This window comes from Varanus komodoensis, unplaced genomic scaffold (assembly GCF_004798865.1).
Source record: "Varanus komodoensis strain SLA01 unplaced genomic scaffold, ASM479886v1 scaffold23, whole genome shotgun sequence".
Lineage (NCBI taxonomy): Eukaryota > Metazoa > Chordata > Lepidosauria > Squamata > Varanidae > Varanus > Varanus komodoensis.
In genome coordinates this window covers 3,577,714-3,604,700 of record NW_025335627.1, presented here as the reverse complement: position 1 = coordinate 3,604,700, position 26,987 = coordinate 3,577,714, and the positions used below count along the sequence as shown (strand labels likewise).

General features: G+C 45.7%; 1 protein-coding gene across 12 annotated transcripts in view; it reads left to right on the top strand.

Moving 5' to 3' along the window:
• Window positions 1-10,454: 10,454 nt before the first annotated feature.
• COL6A3 (collagen type VI alpha 3 chain) overlaps window positions 10,455-26,987 on the top strand; it is a 130,853-nt gene continuing 114,320 nt past the window's right edge. For 5 of the 12 annotated variants that reach the window (XM_044431959.1, XM_044431960.1, XM_044431958.1 and 2 more), the window contains exon 1: window positions 10,455-10,890. The gene's annotated coding sequence lies outside the window, so the exon portion shown is untranslated. Of the gene's footprint in view, window positions 10,891-14,762; window positions 14,925-26,987 lie in introns of all 12 variants that reach the window. The other 7 variants (XM_044431957.1, XM_044431961.1, XM_044431954.1 and 4 more) reach the window with 3 other exon arrangements.

Below are 26,987 nucleotides of genomic sequence, written 5' to 3'. Positions count from 1 at the left end.
CTCTCACCTGTAAAACAGTCAGATGATCAATTTCAGTTGTTTAAGTAATGAGCATCAGAGCGTGAAGGAAAGAGTCAGGGGGACCACCAATGCATCACATATTGTGGTGGTCTCCTCCCCAGCCCTCTCCACAGAAGACCTTCTGAGGCCCTGCTTGTGGCTTCCATGAGGCAGCCAGTGTAGTCCTTTCCTTGGACTGGGAAGAAGCTGTCCTGAGTTTGGAGCCCTCACTGCGACCTTGAAGCAAGCTTCCAAGGTTGGAGCTGGCACTGCCAGTATCCATCACAGTGGCCACAGGGTTGCACTGTAAACGTCATCTTCTCAACTGCATGCATTGGCCTGCGGGAGGTTTGGTTGTAGAGTCTTGTGGCCTGCTGTGTGCAGATCCTTGGGAAGGGGTACATTGAACACACCCTCTTCCCCCATAGTCACGAGACTGCTAACATGGAACGAGACTGTGCAGACAGTCTCTGTTTGTAAGTCTTGGCCTCTAGTTGCAACACCAAGACCCAGCTAACTTGGAGACTTCTTGCTCAGGGTCAGGAATTGTACTTCCTTGCCCTCTGCCTGCCTTTAAATCACCAACACACCCGGTGCCCTTTGGATGAACTACTTGCCCTTCTGGTGGCATTCCTTCACCAGCTATCTGCAGCAGGGGCCCCTTGCTCATTTGTCAGCACCCCTTCAAGCCCAACTGCACCTGAGGCAAATATGTCACTTTCACAAAACAGGTGAAGCCCAGCCCCCAGCCCCCCCAATCCTTCTATTGCTGCCTACTAGGACATTCCAGGTTCCCTATTGAAAAAGCCCCATGCAGGTAGCTGAACCTGGCAGGAAACCTTTTCCTCACCTCTTCCTCGCCTTTCTTCCCTTGCTGACTTCCTTCTCATCCTGCTGCCCCACAGGACTTCATAGCCTCCCCTTGGTGAGACTCCCGTGTTTCACTCTTCCCCAGCTGTGCTAAGCTCTCCTCACTGACAGGAGGGCCTGCCAGCGGCCTCTATTCCACCTTCGTTCTCAGACCTGGCTGCTTGGGTGATTCCATAATTTGACCCAGCGAGTCCTGTCGATCAGCTGCAGCACCTTCATAAATGTTCTGTATGCTGATTACATCCTTCCTTTCTTCTTCCACTGAGTTTCTCATTTTCAATTTCAAGCTTGCCTGATGAGAGCATTGTAAGCACAGCCTTCTCAAAATGTCACTGAACTTAGTGAACAAAAAACCTTTCAGCCAAACACACTGTATTAAGAGGTTGCCTTGTTCATTCAAGCTCCGAAGTATAAGGAAGTTAACAGCAATTAAGGGCCATGCCCCTAAGGGATCTCTTGTTTGGGCCAAACGGCATGCATGCCGTGCTGTGGTTGTTTCACCAGGACCTGTGTGGAGCTGGATGGCTATCAGCAGCAGAGAGGTGGCCCTAAGTTCACCCAAGTCCTGTCTCTTGTCTGGGAAGGAAGCACAGAACCTCTGCAAGTGCAGCTCCTGTCCACGCAGAATGGTGGAGCAGCAATTCAGAAAATGTGCCTGCACTCTCCTCGGTCTCCAAAATTTAAGCTGAAACATGCTGCATTATCTTCCACTTTGCACAGTACTTTTTTTCATTTATTTTGATTTTCACCCAAACGGAACAAAACCTAAACAACAAAAAAGCCTCCTACTATAAATATTCATATAATAACATAATATAGGTGTCTCCCCTTCTCCGGGCTGAAGTTCCCTCAAGCTCTCCTCAGCCCAACCTGGCCACCATTCCTGCACTGAACCAATTCTCTCCTAGCTATGTCTCTCCTATAATGTGGAGCCCAGAAATGGATGAAGTACTCCAATTCTGGGCACACCAGATTTGTGCACAGCACTATCAACACCTCCCTAGATCTGGAAGCACACTTCCGGCTACACATTCAATGGTGGCATTTGCCTTCTTACCTGCCGTGTCACACTGCTGGCTCATGTTCAGCCTGCTGTCGACAAGTACCCCAAGTTCCCTTTCACAAGTGCTGCTCTCCAGACACTTGTCCCCCATCCTGTGCCTGTGACACCTATTCCTGCGTGCCAAGTGCAAAGCCTTACACTTATCCACATTGAACACCATCCTGTTTCCCCCCACCCACTTCCATAGTCTGTCTAGATCATTCTGGATCTGGAGTACCTGCTCCTCAGTTGTGGCCAGCACCCCCACATCCAAAAATTTTGTTAGCAAAATGGTTATCCCCTCCTCCAGGTCATTGATAAAAAATTCGAACAGAATTGGTCCCAGAACTGAGCCCTGGGGGACTCTGCTTGTCACCAGCTGCCATTCCCCACTGATAGTCACCATCTGCTTGAGGTCTGACAATCATTCCCTAATCCATAGGACAGTGCAGCAAACTATCCCAAAGTTCAACAATTTCTCAGCCAGGATATCATATGGCAATATGTCAAAGGCCTTGCTGAGATCCAGGTAAACCACATCCACTGCATCTCTTCAATCAAGGCACCTCAAGACCTTATCAAAGAATTCCACAAGGTTCATCTGGCAGGATCTGTTTTTATGGAATCAGTGCTGTGTGGCTGCCAACTCCCATTCCTATCTAGGGTTTCTAGAGCTTTCCCTATTATGAGCCTTTCCATCATCTTTTCCAGAATTGACGTAGGGCTAACTGACCTGCAATTCCCCATATCCCCTCTGCTACCATTTTAGATTGGAAAAACTGACGCCACTCTCCTGTCCTCCAAAACTTTTCCCATTTTCCACAAGGCCTCAAAAGTGTAGGCCAATGGACGCAAGTGTACCCCTGCCAATTCCCAAAATACCCTCAGGTGTAGCCCATCAGGACCTGGTGCCTTTGTAACACCCAGGGCCCTTAGGAGCTCCTCAACCTCTAGTGAGCTGACTCCAATCTGTGCCCCCCCCCCATAACCCCAACCTCATCTAGCCGCCCAGGTAGATCTCCCCCAACCTGCTTTGGGGAGAACACAGGAGTAAAATGATCATTTAACATCTGTCCCTGTTCCGTTTCATCAGTTACCAGATCCCTTCCCTCCCTTTTAAGTAGTCCCATCACCTTTCTCCCTTTCCTCTTCTTGTTTACTTGAAGGTAGAAGCCCTTTCCGTTGCTCTTGACAGAAGCTCATAATCAGCCTAAGCTTTGCAAAGCATCCTTCTGCATCATGCTGCCTCTCCCTGGTAAACCCTTGGATCCATTTGCCCCAGTATCCATTTCCTGTGAAGGTCTCTTTTCCTCCTAATCCCTCTTAGATCCTCTCTTCCCATCCAAGGTGGTACTCATTCCCGCTCCCCTGATCGCAAAGCACAGGAAGGAGTGGTCACTCACATCCAGAGTTCCCCTAATCTGCACACCATCCACCAAATCCTCCATTGGTTCCCTCAGAACCAAGTCTAGGATATCCCCCCACCCTCGCTTGTTGCCTCTTGGAACCTCTGGGTGAAAAACCCTCCCTCCATAGCTTCCAGGAAGCAATGGGACCTAGCCGCTGCCACCAAATGTGTCTCCTAACTAATACTAGGGCAGCTGAAGTCTCCCATTATGACTGCATCCCTTCCCTGGGATACCCTTCCAATCTGGTCTATCAGAGCATTGTCCAGTGTCTCAGTTTGACCTGGTAGATGCCCTCACTTTCAGATCCTTGGCCAACTCCAGACCTGACAATCTTACCCACATCGCCTCTACCTGATCCCCTTCTACTCCCCGCCTATCCCTTTCTTGACATTTAGACATTGTCTCCCAGCATATACCAGGAATATTGAAGTCCCCCATGATGACTACATCATTCTTCTAGGAAATGCTGGCAAGTTGCTTTTGAAATGTTGCATCCTTCTTCTTCTTCTTTTTAATAAGTTTTATTTGAAATTATAATCCTACAAAACAAACAAGAAAACTAAAAACAACATCCATCATCAAAATCGTCGAGCCCGCTGAGTCAGCCCCCACACCCTTCTTTTTCTATTTATGATAACTTAAAAAAAAACTTAAAAACTTAAGGTGTTGGAGCGGGTGGTGGTGGGACAACTCCAAGCACTCTTGGATGAAACTGATTATCTGGACCCATTTCAGTCCGGCTTCAGACCCGGGTACGGCACTGAATCTGCCTTGGTCGCCCTGTACGATGACCTGTGCAGGGAGAGAGACAGGGGGAGTGCATCCCTGTTAGTTCTCCTGGACCTCTCAGCGGCTTTTGATACCATTGACCATGGTATCCTTCAGGATAGGCTAGCGGGATTGGGGGTTGGAGGCACTGCTTTGCAGAGGTTCCGCTCCCATCTCAATGGCCGATTCCAGAAGGTGGTGCTGGGGGACTATGGCTCTGCACCATGGCAGCTATGCCATGGAGTATCGCAGGGATCCATTTTGTCCCCTTTGCTGTTTAATGTCTACATGAAACCGCTGGGAGAGGTCATCAGGAGGTGTGGGCTACGGAATCATCAGTACGCTGATGATACCCAGCTCTACTTCTCGTTTTCCACCAATCCAGGTGAGGCAGTGGCTGTGCTGAACCGCTGCCTGGCCGAGGTAATGGGCTGGATGAGGGCCAATAAACTGAAGCTCAATCCAGACGAGAGGGAGGTCCTGTTGGTTGGCGGATCGGGCTTTGGGGAGGGTGAATTGAACCTAGTCCTGAATGGGGTTGCACTCCCTCTTAGGGACAAGGTCCGCAGCTTGGGAGTGCTCCTCGACCCAGAGCTTTCACTGGAAGCTCAGGTGACAGCGGTGGCGAGAAGCGCTTTCTTTCAGCTTTGGCTGATCCATCAGCTGTGCCCCTACCTGGAGTACGACTGCCTGGTGACAGTGACACATGCACTGGTGACTTCCCACCTTTACTTCTGCAACGCGCTCTACGTGGGGCTCCCCTTGAAGACGGTCCGGATACTTCAGTTGGTTCAAAATAGAGCTGCCAGGCTGCTGACGGGGACTGGGCGTTATGTTCACATGACTCCAGTCCTCCGTCAGCTTCACTGGCTTCCCATTGAAGTCCGGGCACAATTCAAGGTGTTGGTGATAACTTATAAATCCCTAAACAGCTTGGGTCCTGGTTACCTGTAGGAGCGCTTACGTCCATTTATGCCTGCCCGCCCCTTGAGATCTGCAGGAGAGGCCCTTCTCCGGGAACCCTCCATGAAGGAAATTAGGAGGGTGAGTACTCAGAGGAGGGCTTTCTCTGCAGTGGCGCCCAATCTATGGAATGCGCTCACCAGGGAGGTCCGCCTGGCACCGTCGTTACTTGTTTTTCGGCGCCAGGTGAAGACCTTTTTGTTCAAATGTCATTTTAATTGTTAATAGTATTTATTCATTTTATTCTTTGGCCAGGGCGACTTAATTTATACTGTTAATTTATATTATTCTATGGAATTTTATTTATGTGAGCCGCCCCGAGGCTTCGGCGAATGGGGTGGCATAGAAGTCTCCTAAATAAATAAATAATAAAACATATTTAAATCTATGCGAAGTCCCGTTTCTCTAGCCAATAATAAAAAGAGTCCCAAGTTTGATAGAAGTCAGTATCTTCCTTCTCCTTCAGTGATAAAGTCAATCTATCCATTTCTGTACAGTCCAGGATCTTTTTTAGAATCAGTTCGTCGGTGTGTAGTTCACTTTTCCAGTGTTGAGCAAATGCAATCCTCGCTGCAGTGATTACATGTAAAATCAAATACATTTCTTGTTCACTAATGTCCTCCGGTATAATGCCTAATAAAAAAAACTTCAGGTTTAAAAGCTAAGGGTTTTTGTAACATTTCCTCAAGCCATTTATGTATTTTAATCCAATACTTTTTCTTGTTATCGCAAGTCCACCACATATGATAAAAAGTACCCAATTTATGTTTATATTTCCAACATCCATTTGACATATTTGGAAACATCTTAGCTAATCTATTTGGCGACAGATACTATCTATAAAACATTTTATACAAGTTTTCTTTATACGAAGTTGCTAATTTTACCTTAATATTTCTCTCCCATAGCTTTTGCCACTTTCCTAATTCAATATTACATCCAAAATTTTGTGCCCACATTATCATGGTTTCCTTAACCTGTTCATCTTCCATTTTCCTATCGAGTAAAAAGTCATATAATATTTTAATCATTTTCTCATCTGATTTCAGTATCACTTGATCAAACGCTGGTAAATCCTTATAAAAACCCCATGCTTTATCATCTTTAGCATATCTCGATTGTATCTGCACCTCATGCCACCAAGAAATATTAGATCCCTGTTCTTGTGTTTCTTGATTCAATTTCAATCCTCCATCCTTATCCAAAATGTCATCATATCTTATAATCCCTTCAAAATTCAATATAGTGACTTAAAAAAGAGCCATGTGACTTAGTCTTCTCATACCACATAGAAGCGTGCCAGCCCATTTGCAAATCATGCCCTTCAAGATACAAGATTCTCTTATTTCTTAAAGTTATCCATTCTTTTAGCCACGTTAAAACAGAAGCCTGATAGTACAGCCTCCAGTCAGGGAGACCAAAGCCCCTGTTCCCTTTAGCCTCCTGAAGTATTTTTAATTTAATCCTTGGTTTCTTCTTTCTCCATATAAATCTTGAGATTTGAAAATTTAAATCATCAAAAAAAATTCTATCAATTTTTATGGGAATCATTTGGAATAGAAAGAAAAGCTTTGGTAATATATTCGTTTTAACCAGTGCTATTCTTCCCAGCAAGGATAGTTGCAAATTGGCCCATTTTTCCCAGATCTCTCTTAATATCCCTCAGTAATTTATCATAATTGTCTTCTTTCAGAATAGAACACTAAGCTGTAAGATAAATTCCCAGATACTTAACCTTTTTTAGTAAGGGTAAGTGTACTACCCTTCTTCTTGACTGGGTGGTCAGTAATAGAGACACCAATAACTATGTTTTTCTTATTTTTTTTTGCTCCCTTTAAATTTAGCCAGATGCTTTCAATGGGGCTATTAAGTTCCTCTTCTTGTATTTCTGTGCAGAAATATGTGTCTCTCACAGATAGTGCAACTCCACCTCCCTGTCTGTCCTCTCTGTTTTTCTTGAACAGGTTGTATCCATCAATTGTAGAGTTCCAGTCATGTGAGTCATCCCAAATTTCAGTTATTTCTATAAGATCATAATTCCCCTGATGTACTATGAGCTCAAGTTCATGCTGTTTGTTTCCCATACTCTGGGCATTGTTGTAGAAACATCGAAGTTCTTTCTCATTGTGCCTTGGTTTTCTTCCTACATTTTTTGGAAGACTGGTGTTGGGTCCTGCTTTTTCTCTGTTGAAATGTATGTCTTTCTCAGGTGATGGTATGCCATGCAGCACAAATCCCTCTCCTCTATGTTTTAGTTTAAAGCCCTCCTGAGGAACTTTTTCATGTGGTGGCCAAATATCTGCTTCCCGTTCTATGTGAGGTGCAGCCCATCATTTGCCAGTAGTCCATCTTCTGGGAAGCTTAGCTTGTGGTCCCAGAATCCAAATTTCTCTTTATGGCAGCACCATCATAGCCAGTCATTCACTTGAAGGATTTTTCTTTTCTTAACCATTCCTCTTCCACATACTGGTAAGACTGGGGAGAAGACTATCTGCACCCCAGCATTTTTGATTTTCCTTCCCAGAGCTTTGAAGTCTGATGTTATGTCATCAAATCTTCTCCTGGCAGTGTTGTTAGTTCCCACATGGAAGAGGAGGAGGAGGTATTTGTCAGTTGGTTGTATGAGTTGCATGAACTCGCTGGTTATATCTTTAATCTTGGCACCAGGGAGACAGTGATTCTCTGGGTCATCATGACATTCATATGTTTCCTTCTTGTGCAACAGGGAATCTCTGTCGTGATGGCACTCAACATGTAAACAACCCACACGTTCACGAGCAATAAAACTAGAGTCCTTTATTGCTACTTGTCTACAAGATTTACAGCTCTATAGATAAGTTCTTTAGCTGAGGTCTTTGAAATGCAGATGTTAATCCTCTAGTGGTGTCTCTCCCCGAGCCCACGTGGGACTAGCTCTCTCGGTCACGCCTTTCTTCTCTCTGATGTAACACGCTCTGCTTTTGCTCGTATCTTCTTAGAATTCTGTGATGGGTCACTAGAGAAAAGTCAACCATGCCCCCTGCGTGTCCTGTGTCGTGTTCAGGAAGTTCAGCGTCAGTGGGAGGAGGGGCAGCCTGCTCCGACTCTTCCTGAGTAGAACTCTTGGCGTCTTTTCCCTTGGGGCTCTCTTGCTTTGATGTGGTCCCGGGTGTTTGCTCAATGGGCAGGGAGTCAGGGGCAGGTGCAGCTATCTGCTCAGCCATCCCCAAGCTAGGTTGTGGGGTTGGCTTTTGGATACAGGGTCCCAAGTGTAAGACCTCCTCGTGAGGTGCTGTCTCTGTTGGGGCTTCAGGCATGACACTACCCCACCCCATAACCTCCCCCTCCCCAGTGAGGACAGAGACAGTCGCCCCCTGGCTTATGTAGGGAACTGGAGTGGAAACGTCTCAGGAGGGTGGGAGCAGGGATGTTAGCGACGGGCTCCCAACTTCGGTCTTCGGGGGGGGGGGTGTAGCCTTTCCAGTGTATTAGATATTGCAGGCGTCCCCTCTGGAATCTAGAGTCGAGGATCTCTTCGATTTCAAATTCTTCTTCTCCATCGACTATGACGGGTGGGGGAGGAGGAAGTTGAGAGCGGAGGGGGTGTTGCTGTGGAGCCAGAGAGAGAAGTGCTCGGTGGAAGACTGGGTGGACCCTCATGGCGGGGGGGAGGGCTAAATGGAAGGCAACGGAGTTGATCTGAGCAGTTATGCGGAATGGTCCGGCATGTTTATGGGCTAATTTGCGGGAGGGTACTGAGAGGGGAAGATATTCGGTGGATAACCAGACCCAGTCACCAACGTCTAGAGGAGGTCCAGGTTGTCTACACCAGTCAGCGACTTCTTTGTAGGTCGACTTGACTCTGTCCAATTGTTGCTTGAGCATAGACTGTACTGAGGTGCTGTCTCATGAGGTGCTGTCTCTGTCGGGGCTTCAGGCACGACAGTCTCCCACAGCTATCACTCTTCTCCTTTCGTTGTTACAAATTTGATATCTTTTTCCTTTCTTGATTGGCCTTTTGTCTCTTTTTCAGAGTTACAGAGCATGCTGTGCGTCCTTTCACAGTGGGTCTCTCACACTTACTTCCTCAAGCAACTTGAAGCGGTTCAAGAGTTCCCCTGCTTCCACTGGTGCAGAGCATCTTCTAGGTTTTCTCCATCTAACTGCCACCCTGCTCCAGGGAGTTTCCTCATTTCCCCATCCCTCAGCTTGCTGATGCTCTTCTTGCTTCTGGACTACACTTACCTGTTGCAGCCTCTCTGCTTTGTCTAGGAACTCTTCATTTTCTTTTATTATCCTGAGGGTGGACATTCATAGCTCTAGTGCCCTCACCTTTTCTTCAGGCAGGGCTACTTGCTTGCAGCTGTTGCACGTGTAGGGCGTGTTGCTCTCAGGTAAGAAAGCAAACCATGTGCAGCCGTCGCAGGCCACCACCGCTGTGGAGTCTCCTTGGTCCATTGTTCATGCAGCCTTAGTGATTCTGGCTTGCAGGGCTGATGTGACGACTGGTGCTTTCTCCTGCCTTTACTAAAGGTTAGCTACACAGTTTTAGGAGTACATGGGAGTGTGGTACAATGAAGAAAAACAAGTGCGGGGGAGAAGAGGGAGAGGGAATTAAGGTGAAATAAAGAAGAGGAAAGAAGAGGAAAAAATGTTAGGGACCTCTCCCTTGACCTCCCTCACCGAACTACTCCACCAAACTCCTGTTTGCCCTCCCTGTTCTCTTGCTCTTGTTGTTCGCTCCCTGGGAGCTTGGCTGCTTGTATTCCAGAGGCCCTAGATCAGCAGGGGCAGCTTGCTCTGCTCTGAGTCAGGAACCAGAACCATGCTAAGGTGCACACCAAACATGAAGTATAGTTGGAGTGTAGCCATTCAAACTAATTGCACTAAGTTATTCTTGATCCAGTCCTCTGTCTATTGCCTTTCAGGCATTCATCATTTTTCCTTCTTTTATTGAACATATGGAAACAGTAGCACACATTTTTCAGAAGAGGTGTATAGATTCACCCATGATAATGTTTCCAATATTATAATCTTGACAATAAAATTCAGGAAGCATAGTTTATCATTTCTTCTAAAGTCTTAGAAACAGATTCTCTGCTTATTGAATATAAAAATCAGAAGGAATTTGGTGCTAAAATATAAGACTTAAAAGTTACCACTTTAACATTTAAAAGGTTTTTAAAAATTAAATTAATGCTGTCCACTACACTTCATTTTGGCTTTGACTGAGTTGTTTCATTAATGGTAGCAGCATACATACTTGTCACAAAAGTGGAAAAGCCTATTGCTTTTCCTGTTTCTTGCTCTCCAGTAAATTATGAAAAGCAGCCGTCATGCTGCCTGTATTCTGGCAAGGCATCTCCAGGCAACGTGTGAAACAGAAAACCTTGTTTCAGAGAATGTGAAGGTGATTGGTGAGGAGGGACGTTATTTTGAAATGCTCATTTTAAACTGTGGGATGGAAGCTAACACTGGAACTGTGACATCATCCTGCACACAGGGGCCAGGAGAAACAGCCATTTGCTGTTTGAGAAAGTCTGCTTTTCATTTACAGTTTGGGTCAGTCAGTGAGGAGGCCTTGCCTGTAACACCAGAGACAATCCAGTTCTGAGCTGCATCTTACACCAAAGGCAGATCACTTTTCTACGTCTCTGACCCAGTTGGAGGAATTGCGAATGGATTAAAATTTATAGATATATATTAACAATCCCAACTTCCTCCCCTTCTCCGTAGAGAAAATAACAGGGCAGGCGGGGTGGGGAGTGGGGAAGTTTAATGAAATGAAGAAATGAGTTCAATGTGCAAGCAACCGCCTAAGTAAGGTCCTGGGATTCCTAATCGTAGACTTACTCAGGGGTAAGTGTTTTTTCTTTCTTTACTTGACTGTAGAAGAATTCTTTAACCTGATCATCCCTTCTGAGGGGGTGTGTTTGTTGGGGGGGTGAGCTCGGGGAGTGGGGGCCACAGGGAAGAGCTGCCGCTGCCTGCCTGCCTGCTGCAGCCGCCTTGCATGCCAGAGTGGGACTGTCCCAGCCGTCGGGGGCAAAGGCAGCCTCGCTTGTCCATGTGGGCACCGCAGGGCAGGCTGGGGGTGGGTTTCTGACCCTTGGCTGGGGTGGGGGGAAGGTGCTCCCTGGAGGACTTGCTTCCTGAAGGGTCTGGCAAAGAGCAGGGTTGTGGGAGGGAGTAAAACTCCAGCTGGTACCTGAAGTAGAATATTACTTCTCGCTTCTGGACTGCCATTCTCTAGGAGATGCTTTTCCTCCTTCTCCTGCGAATTCAGTTGGCACACGGGCTGCAGGAACTGAATCGGTGGTTTTACTTGCTGTGTGAGGGAGAGTGGTGGGGGAGACGGCAATGGAGCCTGTTGTAGAGGAATGGGAATTCATGGAACCGACCTAGTGATATTTTATGTACACTGTCATGGCTGTTTGATGAGGATTATGTTTTATGTTTAGTTGTGCTAAGTGTCAAGTCTGAGAAAGCCCCTGAGGAGACAGGGTTAAACTCGGGAAAAGTTCTCTCAAGAACATTCACTACCAAAACTGTTGACTAACTGAGAATACGGTTGGAGTCCTTCTAAAATGACTTTAAGGCTTTTCCTTTGGGAAATGGTTATAATCACTGGCCTCTGCATCTAACTAAAAGGAGTCTTTGCTGTCCAGAATTTCTTTAGAGGGCAGAGCCTGGACAGTTTTCAGCAGCATCTGTGTGAAAGGGTCTCTGGGGAAAACTCAGTGCTGGAAAAACGAAGTCCAAGTGCACAGACAGGATGTACAGAGCAAGCACTAAACGGCAACCTGTGATGGGCCGTGCTTGAAATAGCTCACCTGAGTGGCAGAAGACCAACGTGTTCTGTTTCTGTGAACTGGCCTACAGCACACTGGTGTCCTCTAAAGGGCTGGACAGCAATGTGGACCCATAAGCAGAATGTCCCGTGGTCTCTGTTTCCTTGCTCTGTTTCCTTACTCATAAATGAGTCTATCTTGAGCCCGACCTTTTATTTTAATCAATAGTTTAGGTACTCAAGAATGAACAAACAGTCTCATAACGGGAATGGGACACACCCATTAGCTCCTCATCACACATCCTCTATGTAACAGTGCAGGCTAAACAACATTCCACCTCTTTGCTTGAGCTCCAAGGACCGTGCAGCTCGGCAAGGATCTTAAATGAAAAACTGCCATTTAGTCCGAGGGTCCAGGACTTTCTATGGGACCAGGGCATTCGCATAGGCAGGATGACAATCTGTCATCTAGAGTTTCTTCTAGGGTTTCATTCAAGCTGGAAACTGCAGCTAAGCTAATCCATATATCTGGGGCTGTTTACAACAGGACTGAAAGGAATGTAAAATACGGAATTCAAAATTATTTGTGCCCATTTACTTTTTATTCCAAAAAAAGCCTTCTATCCCACATGAGAATAAAATTCATTGAACAGTTCCGAGTAGGCATGCATGGGACTGCACTGAAAATCCATGCATGTAGCAGGATTCCTACTACATGTAGATTTTGCACACACTTTCAAAATATAGATGCCTATATTTAATGGTGATGCAGACTCTACCATCTGAAAACTCAACATTAAGAGGTAAATTTAGGCCCTCGGCAAAATGACAAAACTTATGTTCTTTCTGTGGCCAAACTCAAGACATGATCTGAAGAGTTATATTTGGAGCTGGAATCCTTTGATATGCAAATATATGCAACACTTCAAAGCTTGATTTTGGCAGCAGACTCATTAGGGGGGTGGGTGTGTGTCTACCAACCACCAACCTGACAACATGCGAATCTGCAATATGGGCATAATAGTAGCTAACATGGATTCCTGAGCTGTCAGATTTGCTGAGGGAGGGTTTCATGCAGGGTGTTTTGACAAAAGACCCTTGAATAGATACATATAACAACAACAGCAACACTGAGAACACTGTGCAAACTGTAGCACGATCTTAGTTGTACTGCTCAAGAAATAAAAGTTTGCAGGGTAAAGCCTTCAGTAGTGCATGAGAGTGGACTTCCTGGAATGGGGACTGGGGGAGACAGTGTGAAATGTTGGAAGGAATATGGAGTGAGAAAGCCCTGGCTCATCAAAAGTGAACTAAATGTGGGGAAATGTGCAGTGAGCTAAAGAGCCTGGGGGAAATCATGGGCCTAAGGCTTGGAAGGAGGGAGAAATAGCAAGGCAAAGGGCTAGAGGGGAGAGAAAGAGCAAGGCTAGAGCTGAGGGAGGGGGAGAGAAGACTACCCTACCTTTTTCTACCCAAAGCTTTTTCTTAAAACAATGTGTTTGAAGGGGACAGGTGGCTTGCGGGTGAGTGTCTGACACCCCCATGAGCAGCATGTGGGAACGTGAAGGAGCACAGCTAGTGCTCTGGGTGGGGTGGGTTTGCTCCACTTGGGCCTCCAGGGAAAGCCCAGGCAGCACAAAGCTGGCTCCCTGGCCGAGGTGCTGGCTAGCAGTGTGCTCCCTCAGGTGCTGCCTCAGTCCAGGAGCTGGCTTTCCTAATGGCATGGATGACATCACCTGGTCCAGGGGGGAGTCTGGGGGAAATCTGCCCCAGGACGATTCGCCCAGCGTCCAGAGCTTAACATGGATGGTATGCTGGCTCTAATAGGAAGCAAAAGACTTGCTAACAGCTTTCGGTTGCAGAACTGCACCTGTTTCACGGAGGCCTGCAACTGGAGCAAAAGAGTTTAGGGGATCAGGAATGTGCTGCATAAAGATGGAACAGATGTAGCAGGCCTGCATTGCAGGCAGGAAGGTTGCTGAGTGGACAGAGGCATGCTAGCAGGAAGAGCTGGGAGGCACTGCTGCCAGCCGTTGGGAAAGCTGAGCCCAGGCTTCCCCTTTGGCCAATTTGCTATGACTCATCTCTAAGAAGACCAGTGCCAAGAGCGCCTTGTCATTTTCGCTAATAGTGCTCCCATCCTGATCAGTTCCCTGGGTGAGAAAGATCTTCCTAGCCAAAAAATGTTTCCTGACTGTGCCCCAAGCCGTGACCAAACCAAATGGCACAAGTCCAGTACATTCCAGAGGTTTCAGTGGGATTTTGAGTGGGAAAGAAACTCTTCCAGTCCCTTTGTGGCTTTTCCTCAAATGCTGATTCATAGGCACCTTATAATTTTTAGCCCTCATGATGGCTATAAAGGCCCCTCTAAATTTTTCCCGTAGTCTTCTAGCTCTGGTACCCATCAAATCACTATCATTATAGGTTAGCAAACCTCCTTTTCCCCCTCCTTCCACATCCCACCCCCACCATGGCATCCCCACAAGTTGCTGGGCAGTCAAGAGAGGGAAGCCACCCACAGGGCCTGTAACCGTGAAACCACTGGGAGGAGCAGATCCAGGGAATCCTCCCCACGCCTTCCACTTCCTCTCAGGCTCTTTGCTGGTTAATATCCTTATGGCAAGCTGTTTTTAATATGATGCCACCATCCCTTCTTTGCAAATTTTTAAAAAATCCAGTTGCTTGGACTGATGGGCCGGATTTTGGCGATTGTCTTACGACACTCCTTGTATATTGTTTCCTGACTGGTTTTAAGCAAATGGGTCTTCACTGGTATTTTATTTTTCATTTTGTTTGCCTTCTGGTCAGATTTTAAGTGCAAGATCTGTGAGATTAAAAGTTAGACTCCATGTTCTTATAACTTTCATGACATTTAAATCAGCTGCCACGAGCATTAGCAAGCTCAGGGCTTCAGAAACATTGGCTTTCCTTTTTATATCAGACGTCCTGCTCACCGCTGAGTCCTCCCATCCACTAGTTCTGCTGCATTTGCCCGAGTGTGTGGACAAAGGGAGGAGCTGTGCATATCATGCCGAGCGCTGGAGAAGCTGCTCCAGGGACACGAAGAATCCTGCCATAGTCCAGTGTCAACTAAAGGCCTCCTGTGAGTGTTTGGCAGGTCCCTTTCCAAAAGACCAGGGACACTTGCCCATGGGGAGCTGCTGAGTGGATTTATGGAGACGTGGAGAATTCTTTCTGGCCTCCCCACCAGGCATTGGCAACCACGCCTGTGTCCTTGAACATGCAACGTGTGTTTGTGATTTGCTTTATCATATGCTATTGTATTATTTCTCTGTAGCCTAAGAAGATGAAGAATTGTTGTTGTTGTTAGTCGCGAAGTCATGTCCGACCCATCGCGACCCCATGGACAACATCCCTCCAGGCCTTCCTGTCCTCCACCATCCCCCAGAGTCCACCCAAGCTCACACCCACTGCCCCAGTGACTCCATCCAGCCACCTCGTTCTCTGCTGTCCTCTTCTTCTTTTGAAATACATCTTCCTCTAACTGTTGTGAAAGCCAGTTCTCAACATTACCTTCCACTTGCAAAGCATTTTAAGGCTATTTGCCCTTTCATCCTCCATGCGATCACTGAACATGTGTAGGGCCACGCAAACCATACTGAGGCAGCACCTGTGTGCTCAGTGTTAGTGCGAAAGGGACTGAATGCACATAAAAAGAAGCAAAGACAGGACATAAACGTAATGAAAGAGGCAGGGGCTAGTTAGATTCTCAGCAACTTGTAGGGCAAAGAAAACACCCTAACAAAGAAACCCCCCCCACCTATTCCAGTTGTAGGATCACCTGAGGTAGGATTAGCCCCTGCTCCAGTGGTGCCCTTGAATGCATGCCTTGACGTTTCTTTTTTTGGGGGGGGGGGCATGGCTGCCATCCTATGGGAAAAGTAATAATACGGGTGGGTGTTCCCATGATAATAATGGGAACACCCACCACTAAAAGCCCCCTCTTTCCTGTCATGGGGAATGAAAATAGGGAGACTCCTTGGCATAGGCAGGTATGTCTGTGCATGGTGTCTAACCGTGCACAGGCAAGGGCTGGTAGACAATAGCTGAGCCAGCACAACACAACCTCTGATCTACTCCGAGTAGAAAATGGGAAATAAAAGTGTCCACCGAGATGAAAAGGCACTGAAGCGAGAGACACACATGCCACACATGTCAAATGTGCAGAGTCCACATGGAAGCACTATTTTGCATTCCTGTCGGAGAGTCGGAGTGACGAAGTATTTTTTCCCTTTAGTGGGCCGCATTCGTCCAGGTCACATTAATGCCTGGGGTATAGTCCTCAGAAGCAAAAATAACATTTAAATAATAGGTTGCCTTTGCCACATCTGCAGAGTGTTTTCTTCTCACGACTGCACAATTGTATCATCCCTCCACTTCACATTATTAAGCAGTGCTTATTGATAGGTGGTATCCTTTTCATACAACAGTAGCTTGTTTTTGTGTTTTTCAGAAAGTGAGAAGTAATTCAGTGTTTAGCCATAGAATACACATACCCTGTTCTGCTGCACACAAAACTCAGTTTTTCATTTCCCCTCCTTATCGCACAGCTTTTAAAAAGTGCTTCTACCCCCTTCCTGCCCCACTAGTGCATGGACAAGCTCTACCTTTCTTTCACAGTCCCTTTCCCATCTCCATAAATGAACTTTTTCTCTGGACTCAGTTTAGGAATATTTTTTTCAGAACTGTGAGAAGAAGGGAAAGTGTCTCTTGAGCACTTGCAGAATGCTCTTTCCTTGCTACTTAATAACAGCAATTCATAGTTGCCGAAATGCTGATAGAAGTCTCCTGCACTTGTAGAATGTGCTGCTACACAATTTAAAAAAATATTTACAATTTAAAATAGTAATCTTACTATTTTATCAATATATTAGAGTTAGCCTGATTAAATTAAGGTGTGTATGTCTAGCAGAAGAAGTACAAATACCTTCTGTCCTTAATCCTGTTCCCTTTTCCATTTTAGTAACAGTTCTGGAAAAAATGAGCATGCCCAACTGACTGTGGGTGGATCTGCACCAAAGAAGAGCTAACTTGGCCACCTGCTTTGTTTAGGGCAATGTCCTCAAAAAACAGATGCAGAGGGTGGGGGAAGAGGAGTGGGGCTGAGGAAGAAGGGGAGTCAGGACAGAAGAAAGTCCCTCTGCTTTCCCCTGCCCATTACATCACATTTGTAGCCTATTTATTCTTCCCATTTATTCTTCACATCTGGTTCAAATCATGGCTGCATTTCTTTGCCCCCAGGATAGTCCATGATTCAGAATGAGGATCATCATGTTTTCTATAGGCTTGAATGGAGCTTCTGCCTGGTTCATGGCACAAGACCCAAATGCCTGAATCACGAGGAATCTGATCCAAGTGCAGAGGCCACATAATGGAGCATTTACTGATGTGATACCGGGCTGCAACGTGGAGTTATGTTGGAGGAGTGAAGGCAGCATTTTGACCAGCTTCTGCCCTAGAAGAAGAGTTACAAGAGGCAGAGATATGCTCCAAACCTGGCCCTTAGCTAAAGTTGCCCAGTGTCAGAATTTGAGATGACGTTTCAGCCTCTCGGCCCCCTTCTCAGATCCTCTGGGGACCAACTAGATTCCTTTCTCCTTGCTGCCTCTAAAAGTCAAGGAGGAAGGCTTCTGCCCCTTGGCTTCTGAGATTCAACCTTCTGTTCCACCTCCCACTCCATCAGGCAAATCTCTGGGTAGAGTCAGGTTCTGTTTCTTGGCACACCAAGTGGCCCCCCGAGGCTCAACCACTCTCCCAGTCTGCCAGGCACCTTCCTTCAACTAGGTGGTGTTACGTCCTGTGCTGTAGGATTGCAGCTTCAGGGACTCTGTGTGCAACTTTTGGTTTCAAAAATACTGTTTTGACAAGTAGAAGCAGCAAAGAAAATGGTGCCACATACCCTCACTCCAGCCAGTAAGGAAGAGAGTTAGCCAGTCCTTCCTCCAGGATCCTATAGATTGTCAGGGTTTTAAGCAGACCCATTCAAGGTTTCGCCTCTTGCCCCACCATTCTTTCCAAAAGGCACTCGATGTTTTGTGGCTCCCCGTGTGCACTTAGCACAATCTGTCTTCCCTGGGCTGCTGGGGGCAGGGGGATTTTGCCCACTCCTGGTATGGCTTGTCAGGTGGAGTGCCAGCCTGCTCAGAAGAGTGTTGGCTGGTGGTTGGCTATATTCCTACCTGGGCAGGGAAATTCTGGCTTTGGTGGTCTATGTTCGGCAATCTCTGGGTCAAGATTCCTGCAATGCGCTCTATGTGGGGCTGTCTTTGAGGGTTGTTCAGAAGCTGCAACTTGTTTCAGATGTGTCAGCTAGACTGATGATGGGGACCAGTAGGTCCAAACATGTAACACCAAGTTGGGCTGGTTGCACAGGCTTCCAGTACATTTCAGAGCTCGGTTCAAGGCGAAGCTTTTGACCTGTAAAAGCTTACGTGACTTGGGACAGGAATATCTGACAGACTACCTTTCCAGAATGAACCTACCACACAGAGGGCTAATACACTTAACATTAGCTGCATTCTCACAGAATAGGAACCAGGATTTCAGGGAATCCTGGCTTACCATCAACAAGCTCCTTGATCGAATAAATTCAACAACAAGGCCAAGGACAAAAAGCAAATAGTTACAAGCCATGGTTTATGATCATGGCTTGTAAAAGGCAAAACAAACAAGGTTTCCTACACAGTAAGGAGACCATTTTGATTTATTAGGCACCTCTACCTGCAAGAGGAGCCAAGTGGGAGCAAATGGGCTCTGTGAACCAGCAGGGAACTTGTTCATAGCAAGTCTAGCTAATTGTTCCAGGCAAATATGGTGGCTATTTCCTAGGGAAAGTCCTAGAGAAAAGATCACCCCAAAAGTGCTTATGTAGCTGCCATGCATTTCAGTGGGGCTTGTGCAGAATGATTTTTTCCTACAAGACTGTGCTTTGTTATTGCCACTTAACCTGGAGAAATGTGTGTGCTGGGATCTAGTTCTGGATCTGTTGCAGTCAAAGAATCCATCCACTATCTGAACTAGTCCTGTTACTTATTTTCTTTCTTGTGATCCAGAAGCCCAGCCTTGGAGTTCCACATTACTGTTCCATATTTACATTAAGAGGCTGAGTAGCATCAGCTGAGGGAGAGTGGTATGTTAAAAAAAATCTACTACATACAAAGACCTGTTGAGAGAGTTCCCTTAATACAGAAATACAGTGGTACCTCAACTCACAAACTTAATCCATTCCATGACTCTGGTCACGACCCGAATTGGTCGTGACCCAAGTCAAATTTCCCCATAAGGTTCAATGTAAATAAGGTGAATCTGTTCTGACCCCTATGAATATGGTCACAAGCTGATTTTGGTCACAAGCCATGTCAAATTTCCACATAAGGTTTAATGTAAATAAGGTTAATCCATTCTGTAAATATTTTTTAATCGCAAACATTTGAACCAAAGTAACAAAGAACAACAAAGTAATAAAATACAGTACAGTAGAGAACACTAACCTAGGTGAGGGGGAGGTTATTGTTTGGAGGGAGAGTCCAAATGATAATCATGCGATTGCAATCGTGCTTGGGGTGGGGGGAGATGACCATGATCGCGCTCGCCAGGGAAGTGTGATCATGCTTGCGGGGGGGGGGGGGGGAGATGGGTGCGAATGCGCTCATGCAGGGAAGATGGCCACGGTCGCAATCGTGTTTGTTTGGCAACATGGCAGCGATCGTGGTCGTCACCCAATGCAGAGTTCGTGAACTGAGGCAAGATTTTTCTGAAATTTCTGTTCATGTACCAATTTGGTTGTGAACTGAGGCATTCATGACCTGAGATACCACTGTATTCTGTTTCCTCTTACCAGTATAGACTGTGGTGTCAGAATGAGAAAACAGTTATGATGTACAATAGCTAGATAGATAGATAGATAGAACTCGCTATTATGACAGTGAGGCATATGTGACCTATATACTCCCCTTTTTAATTTACTAGTAATTTTCCATAGCATTTGTACAGATGGAAACTGTTAGAAATGTAGCATGAAAGGGCAAGGGAAGATTGGCTTGTGTCTTGTCTTTTAAAGAGTCAAGCTGCAGAAATGAGAGTCTTGTAGACTAGACGTGGATATTCTGCCGAGGGGAGGAGAGCTAAAGGTAGCTTGAAGTCACTGTCATGGAAATCAATGGAGGTTGGGCTTTCCTCAGGGCGGAGGCTCTAAATCCATGCTGTGCGCTACACTCACATCAATCTTATCCTTTTGGACTTGGCTTTGCCTATCTGCTCTTATGGAATTATATGATATGGTCTCAAGGTGGCTAGATGGAGAGGACGCAGTGGATGTGGTTTAGCTGGACTTCAGCAAGGCCTTTGACATATTGCCGCATGATATCCTGGTTGAGAAATTGGTGAGCTTTGGGATAGATCAATGCAGTGTCCGATGGATTTCAGCATGATAGTCAGACCGCGAGCAGAGAGTGACTATCAGAGGAGAATCATCAGGATGGCAGCTGGTGACAAGCAGAGTCCCCCAGGGCTCAGTTCTGGGACCAAATCTGTTCAACCTTTTTATCAATGACCTGGAGGAGGGGGTAACCACTCTGCTGTGGACAATATCAAAGTGGGGGCAGTAGCCACAACTGAGGAGCAGGAGATCCAGATCCAGAAGGATCTGAACAGACTATGGAAGTGGTTGGGGGAAAACAGGATGGCATTCAATGTGGATAAGTGCAAGGTCTTGCACTTGGGACATAGGAATAGGTGTCACAGGTACAGGATGAGGAACAAGTGGCTGGAGAGCAGCACTTGTGAAAGGGAACTCTGGGTGCTGGTTGGCAGCAGGCTGAACATGAGCCAGCAGTGTGACATGGCAGTTAAAAAGTAAACATCACCCTTGGATGTATAGCCAGAAGTATGGCTTCTAGATCTAGGGAGGTGTTGACACCACTGTACACAAATCTGGTGTGCCCACAACTGGAGTACTTCATCCAGTTGTGGGCTCCACATTATAGGAGAGACATGGCTAGATTAGAATTAGTGCAGTGCAGAGTCACAAGAATGGTAGCTGGGTCGGGAGGGATAACATATGAGGAGAGATTGAGGGAACTGGGTCTTTTCAGCCTGGAGAAAAGGAGACTCTGGGGGGATCTTTTAGTGACTTATAAGTATGGGAGGGAATGTCAGGTTGAGGAGGGCCATGACCAGTTTTTCCCTGCAGTGGAGGGCAGGACATGTTCCGATGGCTTAAGGAGCCAGGCTTCAGGTTGGATGCCAGGAAGTATTTCCTGATAATTAGGACCCCTTGGAATGGGCTTCCAAGGGAGGCGTTTGAGTCCTCATCAGTGAGGGTGCTCAAGGAAAGACTTTGTACAATGTGTTCATTGGAGAACCACATGTTGGTGATTACATTAGCAGAGCCAGCTGGAGCCAGGAGTCAGACTTGATGGCCTGGGAGACCCTTTCTAATTTGTTTTAGTTCTATGTTTCTTATCTCCAATGGGTTTGTCAAGCACTTGGCAAGGTTTGCAAGAATGAGCACACTTAGAAATACTTCCCTAGATCCCAAAGCCCAAGGAAATGGCTAGCTGAGCCAAGTCTGTAGCGATGAGGTAAACCCAAGGGACCAATATTGAGCCTCATTGAGATTAAACCAATTCAGTGAATCTTAGACAAAATTAGCACAAAATGTGATATCATACATTGTAGCAAAAAGACCCAGCAACACAGTTTATAGATAACAGTTACAGAAATGAAGGGTTCTATAAATAACTATTTGAAAAAATGAAATATAGATTTATTATGGTTCAGAAAACATAATAAGAAAGAAAGGTATTAAAATTATTAGGGCTTAATAATAGAATCAATGTAAGAGTGATCCAGTTTAATCCATGAACCTTTTTCTTGAATCATTGATCTAACACTGTGTTCAGCTTGTGTGGTACTCCGGCTATACCATTTCCTATAAGTGGGAATATCATGGCAGCTTGTTGGGGATTTTTTTGCATGAACTTTGGAGGGCCGTTTAGATTAGAGAAATTATTAATATTACTATCATTCATTTTACTTCTATATTGCCCAATAGCCAATTTTATTATGCAAGTAGGGAGGGTTAAACATGTCTCCCCACCATCAATCCATTCACTTCTGCTTCTACAAACAATATAGGGAGACTGAACCACAGAAGTCTTGTTTCATGCTTTGTATTGGCCTAGAGAACTAAGCCATAGCGAGGAGTATAGACAGGGAGCAGCTCTTGCACATCAGCGTCTGCTCAGTTACAACTGTCCAATTCTGAGGAGGAGGAGTGGGGAGAGACTTTGCAGGTTCAAGGTTGCCTAGTGAAGATTCTCAGGCACATAATTATCTTCCTTAAGCTTTCAGATTGTTGTTAAACTCAGATTTAATTGTAACCAGGCAGGAAGGAAGGTCTGGCTTATTAAGCAATATAGAAACATGATAAATTAATAAAAATATAATTAGCAATCTTGTAATTTTGGGGGTGGTGGGAGAGAATTAAACATATCTTCACAGTAGTAAGGTCAACAACCAGAATGACATTTCTGGTTTTCAGAAGTCTAGATCAAAGTCAAATTATGGGTGAAAGTTTAAAAGCTGTAAAAAGGTAGGGCTATAGAACCCTTCTTGTTCTTTCCTTCTCAAATTAGCATATGAATGAATTAGTAGTTCCATCTCTTTATTTTGTACACCTTGTGACAGTTAAGAACAGACTATGCCATCATCACTTGTTTCCCAACAAAGCAGAACAGCATTCAATTCATGTGTATGGCAGTCTATACAATTTGTTCAGCTAAATTGAGATAAATTTTTTGTGTGAAACTGATCTATAGCCATTAAAGAAACATTTGCCACCGATTCATTTGAGAAGCTGGCCCCTGGACTGTGGAGTATAACCCTTGTGGACCTTTCACATAATTTAATACTTAGAATGTGTGGAAGGACAGCTGTTGATCAGTCAGATCTTAGTGGATTATTGATTAAATAGAATGTGTTGGTTGAAGATATCAATCATCCAAACACTGTCATGGATGTTGTATGCAAACTACTGTAAGAGTGTAAAATAACTAAATTCTGGCATTTTAAAAATCATATTTCCACTAAGGTCTGCTATTTTGGAACAATTCAGGAACTGACTGTTGTTGCTGCTGTTGTCGTTACTTATAATTAATACCCTGGTTCTCTGTATCTTGGCTTTACCAGTGTGGGGTGGAGGTTCACTCACGGGAATGTTCCTTCATATGAAAATTAAGGATGCTTGAGGAATCTGTTTGGAGGGGTGAATCTGTTGGATCCCCTAGGCTTGACTCGGCTCCCCAGGCTCCAGTCTATTTTGCGGTGGCCCCGTGCACTCAGTGTGTACGGGGTGCTTGCCAGGAACTGAGCCCCACATGCTGAGCAAGCAGTGCCCCTTTCCCACACGTGCTGCTGCTGCTGCCACCACCAGCAACAGTAAACAGGGAAAAGACGGGTCACCAGGATGGTGCCTGGTGCACCTGCTCACAGTGCACTCTTCCATGTCTGGCAGTCACTCCCAGTGGGGAAGGTTGTCATTTTCACAACCAGGGCTGTGTGAGCACTCATGGACTTCCTCTTGGCTCAGCTCACTTTGCAGGACTGGGCCAAGCGTGAGAGGAAATCCATGGTTTTGGGAGGGAGGGATTCTGAAAGGGCTCGTCCCTTCCCTGGTGAAAATTAAAGAGTTGCATGTAGAAACCTAGCATGTCAGAACAGCTAAAGCCTGGGCTAGTTTCCTAGGAGGCGTGAATGCATTTGTGCGGGGGCCCATTCAGACCCCTGAGCACCTCCACAATTCCAATTCCTGTCCTGTGTGAAAGATGGAGTCCAAACAAAGGCCAACAATCTCAGCTGGAAGGACTAAACTATAGCAAAAATAGAGGCATGTAATGTGGATGAACTTTGTAAAAAATAATGCTGGAGCTTATCATGGAAGGCTGCGCGATTCATAGTGCTGGTTGGTGCCTGTACTTCTGCACCTGCACAGATGACTACATCGCTAACAACATAATGGCCAACAATAAAGAATTCTTAAAATATATTGGGAGAAAGAAACAAGCAGCTGGACCATTGGACAATAATGAAATTAAAGGAACATTAAAGACCGATAAGGTAATTGCAGAGAAACGGAATGGATTCTTTTCATACGCCTTCTCAGATGAGGAAACAGAACAGATACCTGTTCCTGAACTTATGTATTCAGGGAGCAAATCTGAGGAATTAAGGCAGATAGTAGTGACGAAAGCTTGAACCTTACTGACAAACTCAAAGTTACGTAACAATTGACCATGCTCAGATGGTATGCATCCTACAGCTTATATATGTAATTGCTGGCCTTTTAACAAATATATGTAATATGTCCCTAAGACCAACCTCTTTACCATGGGACTTGAAAATGGCCAATGTAACACCATTTTCTAAAACAGGATTCAGAGGAATACAGAACATTACAGGCCAGTTAGCTTAATGTCTGTTCTGGATAAATTAGTTGAAAGTCTTATTAAAGGTGGAATTATTAAGTACACAGAGGAAGATGCCCTGCTGCAAAAGGGTTTTCACAAAATGGGCCTGTCTCAATAACCTATTAGAGTTCCTCGAGAGCAACAGTAAACATGAGGCAGGAGTGGTCCAGTGGACATAGTTTGCTTAGATTCGAAAAGGCTTTTGGGAAAGTACCTCACCAAAGCCCTTGAACAAACTTAGCCATGGGATATGGGAGGCGGTGTCCTCATGTGGATCAGTAGCTCGTTAAAGAACAGAAAGCAGAAAGTGGGAATACATGGCAATTTCTCCTAATGGAGGGATGTCAAAAATGAGCTCCCACAGGGTTCTGTGTCAGGTCTGGGGCTTTTCAACCTATTCATAATCGCTCTGGAATAGGAGTGAGCAGCGAAGTGACCAAGTTTGCTGGTAACGCAAGATCATTTAGGGTGGTTAAAACCAAAAGAGATTGTAAGGCTCTTCAAAGGGATTTCTCCATGCTGGGAGAAGGGGCTTCATAGTCCCTGATACAAATCTTTGGTGCATCCGTATTTGGAACATTGTGCTTAGTTCCGGTCACCTTACTTGAATTACAGAGTTGGAAAAAGTACAGAGAAGGGCAACCAAAATGGTCAGGTGTTAGAGCAGCTCTCCCAGGAAGAGCAGCTTTGACAAGTGGGACTGTTCAGCTTAGAAAAAACAGCGAGCAAGTGGAGACATGAGTGAGGTGCTCAAAATAATGCATGATGCAGAGAAAGCAGAGAGAGAGAGAGAGAGAGAGAGAGAGGGGGGCATATTGCTCCTTCTCCCATAACACTCAAACCCAGGCCCATCACACGAAGCTCACTGATGGGAAGTTTAGGACAGTTAACAGAAAGTACTTCTTCACAGAGTGTATAATTAAACTATGGAATTTGCTGCCACAGAAGGTGGTGAGGGGTGCTGACCTGGTTGGCTTTAAAAACGGATTGGGCAGAATCATGAGGCAGGAGGCCATCAGTGGCTGCTAGCCTTGCTGACTGTGTGCTACCTCCTTTGCCAGAGGTGGCCTGCCTGCATACACCACTTGCTGAGGAGCTTGGGCAGATGGAGGTCTTGCACCCACCCTGCCTGAGGGATCCTGCGGGCAGCTGGTTTGCCACCATATATATGGAGTGCTGGGCCAGATGGAACTTTGGTGTGATCTGGCACGGCTTTGCTGCTCTTCTTGGGAGAGCAAATGTAGTACCAACGCAAAGGAAGGCACATTGAGGCGGACAAGTTCAAGTTCAAGCATAAGCTGGTGGAATCTGAGCCAGCAATAACTGATCAAGAATGGGATCTTGGAGTTGTGGCGCACAGTGCAATAAAAATGCTGGCCCAGTGCATCGCTGCTGTGAAGAAGGCAAACTCCGTGTTAGGTATAATTAGCAAAATAATTGAAACCATGTTATACTATACTATACATTAACTATTATATTGGACAACCATGTTTGGGTATTACATGTGCAGAGCTGGCTGGAGCTGGGGGTTGGACTAGATGGCCCAGAAGGCCCCTTCCGAATTGCTATGTTTTTAAAATAAAGGTGCTACTATATACTGCCCTTATATAAACCTTGCATGCAACTGCATTTAGAATATTGTGTACAGTTCTGCTCACCTGAAAGAGGACACTATTGAGTTGGAAAAAATGCAGAGAAGGGCAACTAAAATGATCAAAGGGTCAGAGCAACTCTTGTACAAAGAAGGATTACAGCTATTGAATCTGTTCAGCTAGGAAGAAAGGCAAGTAAAGGGAGACATGATAGAAGTATTTAAAATTATATATGGTGTGGAGGGAAAGACATTTTTCTCCCCCTGACTGAATACCCATGAAGCCGACTGGTGGGAAATTCAGGACAGGAAATACTTCTTCACAAAGCTCATAGTTAAACTATGGAATTTACTGTTACAGGAAGTAGTGATGGCCACCAATATGGATGGCTTTAAAAAGGGTGGAGAGAAGGGTGGAGTTGGCGATACACTGCCATGATCTGCGGCAGCAGGCCCACATGTCTGAACTGCTCAGGTACCCATTGGGCTTGATGGATCCTGTGGGCAGCCGGCTTGCCATCATGTGAACAGACTGTTGTACTGGGTCGACCATTGGTCTGATCAGACATGGCATTTTTTTCCCCAATTTATATCCAGCCTTTTTCCTACAAAGGGCTCAAGGCAGCTTACATCATTCTCCTCCTCCATCTTATCCCCACAACAACAACCCTGTGAGGTAGGTTGGGCTGAGAGTCTGTGGCTGGCCCAAAGCCACCCAGTTGGCTCCATGGCCAAGCGGGGACTAAAACCCAGATCGCCTGAGCCCCAGTCCCATGCTCTTAACCACTACGCCACCCTGGCTCTCATTTCTTACCATGCACATCATAACATTGCACATCATAACACTGTTTGGTGCTTGCACTTCCCCATCTCCACAGAATCTTCAGCTACCTCTTCCACAAAACTTTTCCAGGTGTTTAACATGGTTAAAATTAGACTCGCATGGAGATGTGGTGGGTGCCAACTGTGACAAATAATTAGGAACTTTAAGATTAAAATTTCTCATATTCATGCTGAACTTGACACAGATATTTATGCAATTCCTATGGAGGGATCCAGAGACTCATCTAGTTGGATTGTTTCACTC